The following is an 11,621-nucleotide window of genomic DNA, read 5'->3' as shown; positions in this document are numbered from 1 at the left end:
GTATGGTATCAGTCATATAATCATGATTGTATTCCATACGTCTTCTTAAGTGAATTTGTATCACATGAGTTTGATCAAAAGTCCTCGGTAGAGATGTCACAACATTATTAACAGAAATAGGTATATTGACAACGGCACCTTTAATCGAACTTTGGCCTTGATATCCCAATGGACGAATGGTCATAAAAGGCAATCGAGGCATTATTAGCCTTTCTTCAATAGGGGTTAAATTTTTTAAACAATCTGGTATATCCGGAAAGTCTAGACCATTTAACAAACATATTTTTGGTATGTTATTTTTGGCAATCCCATTTTTGCAAGTTAAGCAAAAATTGTAGTTTCCATCTTCAGAAGGAAACTTTTGCTTTAAAAGAAAACAGATGTAGCATCTGGGTGAACTTGAGCTATAGTTCCGAAATTTAACTTGCGTACTTGATGTGGAAACCATAATCCCCACAGCAAATACATATTTCGGTGGGACCTTTCTTTATATTTTCAAAATAAATGCTTCGAAAATCTCTTGAAATGCCACCATTTGCAAAAATATCAGAGACATTATTTTCTCTGTTTAATATATTTCGTTGGGACTGCCTTTCATTTTGAATTTGCCTATTTGTTAAGTTTTCTCTATGAATACGGACCAGATTTTGTTGTTGACGTCTCTGATTTAAAATTTGTTCCCTTGCACCCCTCCTGATAAGCTGTCGTCGTTGCGTTTCTCTATAACGTTCCTCTCTCCTTGTTTCAGGATTTCTTCTTGAACGTTCTCTTTGTATCTGATCACGTATGCGCTCTAAATGTCTATAGTTAGGATTTCTTCTAAGTTCTCGGTGTACTACGGTATTATGAGACTGCTCATTTGACCGAATAATAGGGTTTTGGCGTCGAATTCTATGTTCTTAGGTATTCCTACTTTGCTCTTCAGAGCGAAATTGAGGATTTTGTCGCCGGGTTCTATGCTGATTGGTATCTATGATTTGTTCAGCTAACCTTATTTCGGGATTTTCCCGCCGAGACCTATGCTGAACAGTATTTATACTTTGCTCAGCAGACCGCAGATCTGGGTTCTCCCGCCGGGACCTATGTTCTCGGGTATTCCTACTTTGCTCTTCAGAGCGAAATTGAGGATTTTGTCGCCGGGTTCTATGCTGATTGGTATCTATGATTTGTTCAGCTGACCTTATTTCGGGATTTTCCCGCCGAGACCTATGCTGAACAGTATTTATACTTTGCTCAGCAGACCGAACCTCTTGATTTTGTCGCCTTGTCCTATGTTGAACTGTATTGGTACTTTGTTCTGACAGGCGGACTTCTGGATCTAATCTGCGATTAGCCTGGCTTTGAGTATTATGTGATTGCTCACTAGCTCTATATAATGAGTTAGCCCGAAGAATCTGCATACGTCTTCTATTTTCAAGTCGACTTTGTACAACAGATCTTTTATTTAATCTAGGCATAATTTCTTAAAATTCAATCTTACTAAAGAAAATAAATAATTTAATCTTAATCTATTAAAAAAATAAATAATTTAATCATAATCTATTAAAACAAGTGTGTAAATACTTTCTGATTTTTCTTCCGAATGACTCCTGTGTTCTCTTTTTAGGGTAACTTGCTGGTCTTCTTTCAGTCTTCTTTTCAAGTGGATGATGATATAGATTCGTTCTATATTTTATAATATTGATATGATTTATGATGCTAACACCACTATGGTAAATTTTCACTTAATTAATTAAAACTTCAGCTAAAAATGTAGACTTCACTACTCAAGTTATTTAGTGTAACTGAAAGTATAAACATCTAGCATAATAATATATAAATTATACATATACTCGTATAGTACATACATATATATATCTCTTAGAAATTAGTAATTTGCTTAATAGCCTTGAAAGTATTTACACGGAAAACTCCTACGTAAATTGCTTTTTTTAATGCTTTCTGAAACAAAGGAGTTCATCTTCCGCAAAAGTTCGCTCGTGAAGGCTAAACTATGTAGGTAGAAAATTTGTGAAAACAATTTTTAAGTATACCATATATCAAGGTTGAAAGTTTGAGTTGTTATGAATAGACACAGGTAGGTAAGCCATTTTTGTTTTAAAAATTATTCAATAACATTTGAGTAAGGGGATTTGCAGCCAAATACATTGAAAACAATTTTAAAGAATAAATACTAATTCCCATTAAATATATATGCTAAATATTGTAAATTATTAGGTCTATGTACACATCTGTGTCTTAATACCTAAACCGTCCATAAGCTATCTATGGAGCTTTGTAAATCGCGATTTTTTCGCATAAGCCAAATTAAAACAATTAATACTAATTTGGTCCATCTGAAAAGCAGGTTTTCTAATTGCGTGCCTTTGATACTAGACTACTATTAATTTACGTTAGTATTTCTTACTGACTTTCAAATATAGTTGGATTTTACATGTGCCTAAAAATTTAATGTATAATATGTGACCTGGTCCACGAAAAAGGAGCTAACTTTCAAACAAGTTATGACTTTTGGATTCTATCACGTGAAAAAGCATCTCATCTTCCATCCGAACCAACTAAAAAGTGAAAATTAATTTTTGACACCTAAGCCCCCTTTCCGTTTTCCAGGTCACATATATGTATTCTTATAATATTTTAAAGATATCTTAGGAAGTACGCAATATACATATTCGGCGTAAAGTAAAAGTAAAGGCAGAAATCGTGTTATTACATATGTATATGGGGCCAACACGTTGACTTAAGTATGAACATATTTCCATGCAAATTTATTAAGGTAATTCAAAAATTTGACCAATATATTCGGCACAAAGTCCACTAGAATTGTGAAAATCAAATAAGAGGTATGTGGGGCAAGAAGAAATATTGGCTTGATTTTGCCCATTTTTGGCACAGACGAACACTGTTGGAAGGAACACATCTCCTATGAATATGTTTAGAATATCTGAGATATTTACCGATATTTTCAATAAAATGGTCTGATCTCGGTGATTTTTATTCGGGCTATGCTACACCAGAAATACAGTATTTGTGAAAAGTTTTGGTCCGTTATCTTCACTCGTGTTGAACTTATATACTTTAACGTGAACGAATCAGATGGACTTCAAAATTGTGGTATATGGGAAGTAGGCGTGGTTGTGAATATATTTCGCCCAATTTCGAACCATAGATGCTACGGAAATATTATACAGAGAAGGCATCAGATGGAACTCAAAATAGCGTTATATTGGAAGAAGGCGTGGTTGTGAACCGATTTCACCCCTATTTCGTACACGTCATCAAGGTGTTAAGAAATATAATATACCGAATTTCATTGAAATCGGTCGAGGAGTTCCTGAGATATGGTTTTAGGTCCATAAGTGGGCGACGCCACGCCCATTTTCAATTTTAAAAAAGCTTGGGTGCAGCTTCTTTCTGCCATTTTTCCGTAAAATTTAGTGTTTCTGACGTTTTTTGTTAGTCGGTTAACGCACTTTTAGTGATTTTCAACATAACCTTTGTATGGGAAGAGGGCGTGGTTATTATCCGATTTCTTCCATTTTTGAACTGTTTATGGAAATGCCTGAAGGAAACGGCTCTGTAGAGTTTGGTTGACATAGCTATAGTAGTTTCTGAGATATATACAAAAAACTTAGTAGGGGGCGGGGCCACGCTCACTTTTCCAAAAAAATTACGTCCACATATGCCCCTCCTTAATGCGATCCTTTGTGCGAAATTTCACTTTAATATCTTTATTTATGGCTTAGTTATGACACTTTATAGGTTTTCGGTTTTCGCCATTTTGTGGGCGTGGCAGTTGGCCGATTTTGCCCATCTTCGAACTTAACCTTCTTATGGAGCCAACAAATACGTGTACCAAGTTTCAGCATGATATCTCAATTTTTACTCAAGTTACAGCTTGCACGGACGGACGGACGACGGACGGACGGACGGACGGACAGACGGACAGACGGACACAGACAGACATCCGGATTTCAACTCTACTCGTCACCCTGATCACTTTGGTATATATAACCCCATATCTGACTCTTTTAGTTTTAGGACTTACAAACAACCGTTATGTGAACAAAACTATAATACTCTCCTTAGCAACTTGTTGCGAGAGTATAAAAAAGAGAGAGGCCGAAATGCATGAGTATGAAGAGATTGCAAAGCTGGCCCAAAGCGGTAATGCACAAAAACTCTACGAAAAGATGCGGCGACTAACAGAAGGCTTCAAGACCAGAGCATACTCTTATAGAACCCACAGAGGCAATTTAGTGACTGTTGGCCAGCGCATACAGAAATTATAGAGGGAACACTTCTCCGGCCTGTATGTAATAATGTAATAAATTTTTAAGTAGTTTATATACATATTTTATATACGAGTATGTGACAGGTATTTATGCCATTTATTTGTGAAATGAAATTCCAGTTTTCTAAACCGTTAGGATGCACAATTTTCCAAAGGAGGTGTGAAAAATAGGATTCATTTAAGAGTGTGAAATGTGTTTTGCAACACCCCTGCTACGACTGGGACATAGACTATTCCACTTTTTTTGTTTACTCAATAATAAATACAATACAAATGTCGCCTAAAGTCTTTCTTTCATAATATTTCAATACATTCTGTTAGGCATAAATTTGTGTTACACATTCGTATGTTGGCGTATTTTCATTATGTAATTGAAAATATATGTCATTTATTGACAGCAAGAGCGCGACATGGACAATAAGAGGACATGTGTTGCGTCAAGCGACAAATTTATACCTAAAATAAAAATAATATATGAATTGTAGAAAAATGAATTATAAAAATTATAAAATGTTGAATTCTATTGTTATTATATACTTACCTTAATAATACACTTTTAATACTAAGATATTACTCACCTTACTTACCTCAATGTAATCTGTTACAATATTTAACGAAAGTTGAAAATTACCATACTTACCCCTTTTTTAAGACAGATGAACATTACCACTAGTTTAAGCCGTTAGTTAAGATTTAGGCAAAGCAACTAAATGAAATTAAATAAATGTTCTATTGTAATTGAACCGTGAAACCGAACGCACGCGTCTTTCATCTTTTTCGCTAATTACACATATCGTTATAGTGACAGGCAATTAGGATTTAAATTAATTCGCACATTCCCAAGTAACTTTTCGTGTCTCAAAAACTCTTGAGAATTGGAAGATGAACTTGAAGGAAAAAACATACTTAAATATAATACAGTTTTGTGAGTAAGGTTTAGGAGTAAGGTAATTATTAAGTCTCTTAATGTTCGAAATCGGAGTATACGGATAATAATTTATCAAGCCCCAGGTACCAAATATGTTGAACGGAATGCCAGTGTTGACTTTTTACCGAAAATAGTGGTCAATATCTAAGATATGACAATGAAACTTCATCCTGCTGTGTTCGGTGTTAAAATGGGTTAAATCCATATAATGAAAGGTATATGCGCACAATGCTTTCAACTCATTATATAGGAGGCATACGTAATTTGCTCTTCTGCACTACAATAACTTGATAAAGTAAAGGAGGCTTAATCACATTATATTTTCATAGCGGAAATTGAAAGCCATCATTGTCATCATCAAAAGTAAAAAGAGAAAAATTGAGAAAATATAAAAATGAAGCTTGAAAAGGTGTAAATAATTCAGCAAAAGCGGACAATTAAAAACCTAAAAATTGTAAGTGTTTTATTTAAATCCGAAAAATTGCGCAGTAACAGGCAGTACCTTCTGTTTTCACATATAAATAACGGATACAATCATAGTAACTTATTGTACCTATATTATTATACACTAACACCACCAACACTTACAGAGCCAATTATAAACAGGTATGCAAACACAAATGTACAAATGTATAGTACATACGGAAATTATAGAGAAAACACTTCTCCAGCCTGATGAATGGAAGTGCAAGCATACGATAGAGCAGAGGTTCCATTGCTCGACTACGAAGAATTTCAAATAGCAATTGCCCGTCTGAAAAACAACAAAGCAGCAGGAGTCGATGGATTACCGGCATGCTCGACTATGATATATGATATCGATATCATCGGCAATATAACCACGCCGTTGGTTGTGCTTTCTCTAGGCTGGACGAAGGAGCAAAACAAATTGGTCTGGTAGTGAACGAGAGTAAAACGAAAGATCTGCTGTCTTTAAGCAAACAGTCGTCGCACTCGTCACATGGTTCCCGCGTCACTGCTGACAGCCATTACTTCGAAGTCGTAGTTTTTATCTATCTTGGAATAATTATTAACACTAACAACAATGTCAGCCTTGAAATCCAACGCAGAATTAATCTTGCCAACAGGTGTCCAAAATCTGATAACTCATTTTAAAATTAAGTCATCGCTCTTATCAAGAATTTCATATTGCAACTTTATATTGACGTTCACTTATATATATAATTTATATATATTTATAGTTTTCTTGATCTTTACTTTACTGCCATCAGCTCTCGCTTTTGTTTATGTTGAAAATTTGAGGAACTAGTTCGCGTATATACAGACAGAATAAAGTAAAATTACAACAAAAAATTTAAGCATCAAATGAAAAAGCTAATTACTATTATTATTCTCGTGATCTTTGCCAATAAAGCCGTGCAATAAATCCCGTGTTATTATGTGCCAACGAGCTAACATCCGCACTCAATTGACGGGCTCTCTGCGGCTTTCCAAGTTATTTAGTGACATCCGGCTTTCCATATTGCAAGCGGCTTTACACATCATCAAATTCAATCTGCAGCCACATATTTTTTCGGGCTCACTCAATTGCTGTTTTTTTCTCTTGAGCCTTTTATCCGTACTTGTGCCAAATTAATGCGATTCAGCCTACTACTTTTCACATGTGACCGCACCAGTAGCGGCAACGAATTTGCCTTTTAGCCCCGAATCAATATTATGACCGGCATAGTTGACTGGGTTTAAATTAGCCAGTGCCTGTTGGTTTTCTTCACACAAGCATTTCACATATATCATACAATACATATATACATATATAGATACAAAGAGGGTACTTGGCTAGACGGCAAGTTATGAATAAAATCTACTTACGTTGTTCAACCCTACGTATTCAAAAAGGCTATAATGAATTAGTTCGACTTTTATGCAAAACTCTTAAGGGGGGAGCCTGCTTTAGGAGGCTCAAAAAATCGATTTTTTTTTTATTGCTTAAATCTGTTCCTAATATATCTAAGAATATGTCTGTCAATTTTGTAAAGACAATTCGGATTATTTTCGAAGATACAGCACTAAAAGCAGTCAGGCGCAGAGCAGGTATACGAGCGTTCGGCCAGCTACAACCGCTCTATAGAGCTCTCTCTCTCTCTCTCTCTCTCTCTCGAACAGCTCGTATACTCCATCAACTTCAACAAAATGAGTATTTTGAGGAAGAGGAAGGTCTACTTTATGGTCCAGGAATAGCTGATTAGCGTATTATTGCTGTAAATAATCAAAAAGTACTATTTTTTCCGACCATAAACTTTAAAGCGCGTTTTCTCGAGTTTTCATTTTTGGGATTTTCCAAAATTGGCGGGCAAAATTACAAAAAAAGTATTCAACCAATCGTATAAAACCAAAACTTATTAGATTCAGTATCTTATTACCTCCTCTGTGAACCTAAAAAGTTCTTGAAAGCAAAATTCTAAACTATTTTTTTGGTAAATTGAAGTTAGGTTTTTTGGTGAAAAATGCAATTTTAGGTTCACATAGAAGAAGGACTAATGAAAATTAATTATCCATTTGATTTTTTTGTTTCAGACAAAAATTGCGACCTACATTTTGCCCGCCAATTGGACACTTCAATTGCGCGGTGGTGCACAAAAGTAGATGAAAGTGGGCTGTATTTCGATATTTTAAATTTTAAAAAATGTTTTTTGTAAGTTTAAATATGTAATAAAATGATGTAAAAATTTCATTACATTTGCTTGTTTTTTTCTATCCTAAAAAAACTCACGAAAAACTGCATTTTTTAGGCCTCCTAAAGCAGGCTCCCCCCTTAATGCAATGAAGTTATAAATTGAATAGCTTTTCTTTTATATCCATTATATTTTTATTTGCCAGTTTGTCAAAGTATAATTGATTTCAGCAACACTGAGTTATAAAAGTGTTCGATTACTGAGTATGAAATTTCTATCACATATTGAATTAAAATTTGGTTTAATATTAAGAAAGTATGATAGGAAGCCTTTTACTGATGCGACGCAATTATTTGTCTCTAAGTACTTTCAACGCATTATGTATAATATTTGGGTATTCCGTTAAAGTTGCATTTGATGAGAAAGTCTTAGAAAAAGGAATACCAAAAAAATGCAGGCATTTTAAACCAAAATTGGTCAGCACATATGCATATATAAGTATGAGTGATTTCGAAGAGAAAATATGAGAATTGCATACGTATTGCATGTTTTGCCTTTAGTGTGTGTGAGAAACTGGTTTTGGATTTCACGCATCTAAAGTTTGCGTAATGACTAGCCACATCTGCGGTAAACTGTAAATAATTTGTCAATTGGAAAAGTTATAAAAATTTCTATTGACAACACTTTCAATAAAAATAGCTTGAAGCTTTGTATATAGTTAAGCAAAATTGAGAAACTTCTTTGTTGAAATGTTAGTATTGCTAGAAATCATTTCATGTGATTTCTTATTTGAGAATACATATTTTATGTAAGTTTCTTTACTTGCGAAAGGCACGACTAAAACGTATCTCATGTTTATTAGAATTGGTTTGATAATAAATACTATCAAACTTATTCGTTTTTAATTTTTGCAGAGAGCCATCTCGATTAAGCTCACTGCCGTGCTAATTCGATGAGAATGTCTAAAAACTAAATGCTTCAAGGAGTCAGAGAGTCAAGGAGAGCAGCAATAACTTTATTATCTTAAGCAAATATTTTCATTCTGGAATCGCGATTAAAACTAGAGCCATATAAATTTAAAATAAACACTGGGATGAATAAAAATTATTCTTAAGGAACGACTATATTGCAAAGTCAAGCATCTGTTGGCTGATCTGATAACTGCGTTAAAACGTGCAGTTAGTTGAGATCGGTAGAGGGAGCCCATACAACTCCCGAGTATACAGATTCTTTTGATTATTTGCTCTGAACAAAACTGACGTCATCTGTCAACATTTTATTTTAAATAATAAAGAGTAAATGCAAAAAATTAATTAAATCTGTTCGATACGATGAGAGAAAATTTGTGAAAGGCACAATTTTGTTGGAAAATTCAATATTGATGTAAATTTTGAAATTTGCTTTATTTTCCACACATTTTCTGTGTAAATTTCTACTCCAACTTCCACTAACTATTTCCGAACTGTGTATAGAATTCTATTTTCAACCCTTGTTATAGGCCAATAGTAATTATACGGCTACAAAAAAGATTTGGTGCATTGTAGAAATGACAACTTTGTGTCATTAAATTATTCTCAATTAATATAAATGCATACCTTTCTTTCTAATTTTTAATTTGCTCGTATTTGTGAATGCGGGCTATTTTGTAAATTATTGACTTACTTTAGCAGACTGGGAACATTTGTTACAAACATTTATATTGTTGTTGCAACTTTTCAATAAAAATAAATTTTACACCCAAGCCAAGAGCTAAAATGCCTTTGTGAATAAAAAGAGACAGGGTTGACATTTGCTGGGCCGCTGAGCGGACTTGAAAACTTGTATTTCATAGTAAATACTATGTATGTAGTAACAAACTGAAACGTTTAAATACAAATGCAAAAAATGTGCATGTATCTTCCTATCACATACATATAAACACAAAGCTCTGTAGAATTGTTTCGTAAACTATTTAAACAATGGCAATGCGCCTGCGCATATGCTATGTAAAAAAGAGCAAACGCATGATTGACAATAGAATTTATATAGCAAAGCGAAAAATTTACACAGAAATTTTAATTAAATCCCAATTCCTTACCTATGTGCTAAAGTGAAAAAAACTTTTCCTTTATTAGTTCGGGAACTACGTTATTTATTAATTTCAATTATAAATTTGATGTATCTTTTCATACTGCTATAAAAATTTGTCAAAATTTGGTAAAATGAAATGTACAATTTGGATGGTAAATTAAAATTAATATTTTCAAAAATTAAAAGTTTTACGACTTAGGATAATAACGATGAGGAGGACAGGGCGTATAAGTGACATTATTGGTAATATGGTACACATCTAAACTTCGTAGGTAGTATTCATATATGTATATTATGTTTCAAGAGTAAGACGAGTACGAAGAAGGTTTAACTACATTATGACATAAACAAGAATCAGTTGTTATCACTAATTTAATTTTATATTACCATTCAAAAATCTTTAAGCAAAAATGCGTAGCAAAACCTGATGCATTTTGGAAAGAGCATTTCTCACATTTCTTCAAAGTCCATTTTCATACAACTTGTAAGCCTTAGCCCAAAGATACCGCTGTTTTTTTCACCAACCGAAAATTGTAAAACTATTTCTTTTGTTTCGAAAATATAATTTTATTGAATACAATTTATTTAAAGTCTCACAAAAACTCAATATAACAATATTTAAAACAGATGTGACGAAAAAAAGATGTCGAACTGCGCGCAGTCGTCGTTTCCGTGCGATCGTGGTATCGATAAAGAGGCTGGACCGCTAGCCGTTGACCCTTTTTGTTGATATTAGAGTCGGGTGTTGGCCAACTGTTGGCTCCAAAATTGCGGTGTAATTGTGGATGATATATAGTGTGTGGGTATTGGTGTGTGGTGTAGTAATGTCAAATGTGAGTTGTGAAATGGTGAATACGGTGTGTCATGCGTCTGAATAATGTTGAGTCTAGCATGGTGTGTTGAGGCTTTTTTGGCCAATCACATTTGTATGAACAGAAGCTTCGGATTAAAATGCCACGGGAAGGCTCCAAAGCTATATAACCATAACATCAGTAATCATTTCAACAAGGCAGCAAGAAATATGTAAAAAAAAAAGTTGCCCACACTGAAAAAATATATGTTAATATATGTGTTATGTGTTGGTACCTGCCAGCCAAATAACAGCTTGATCTCTTTCAGTTCAAGCCGCGGAACTTTATATTTTATTTTGATTCCGGTTGTTTGTATCACCTAAAACGATATGTAATATATATATATATATATATGTATATATATGTACAATTCGTCTATCCGTCTGCTCATCTAAACGAAAACTTGAGTAAAAATTATGATAGCTTGATGAAACTTATTAGCACTTTTTCATATGCCAGGACAAAGTGGTAAGATAAGATAATAACCACGCCCACTCATCATATGGTGGTTATGTTGTAAACTACTAAAAATACGATAACTCCCTTAATAAATGCAACTCAACCCGCATAAACCACCCACCTTAAAGTACAATCCTATACCTTAGACTCTACTTGATCAATGAAAATTATTCACTTCTACTACTTCTTTTTATTCTTTCATTTTACAGTATATATGTAAATTGAATATTAATGAAGTTATACGAAAACAACTTTGCATCAATAGTGCTCTCAAAGTTTTTCAACTTATACCTAGAAATTGTCAAAAACTAACTAAAGCTTTTAAGCACATCAAATATATGATGGAGTGCATATGATTGATTTTTCACCAAACATATTGCTCAATA

The sequence above is a fragment of the Bactrocera tryoni genome, unplaced genomic scaffold (assembly GCF_016617805.1).
Source record: "Bactrocera tryoni isolate S06 unplaced genomic scaffold, CSIRO_BtryS06_freeze2 scaffold_363, whole genome shotgun sequence".
In the NCBI taxonomy this organism is placed as follows: Eukaryota; Metazoa; Arthropoda; class Insecta; order Diptera; family Tephritidae; genus Bactrocera; species Bactrocera tryoni.
This window is presented reverse-complemented; position numbering follows the sequence as displayed.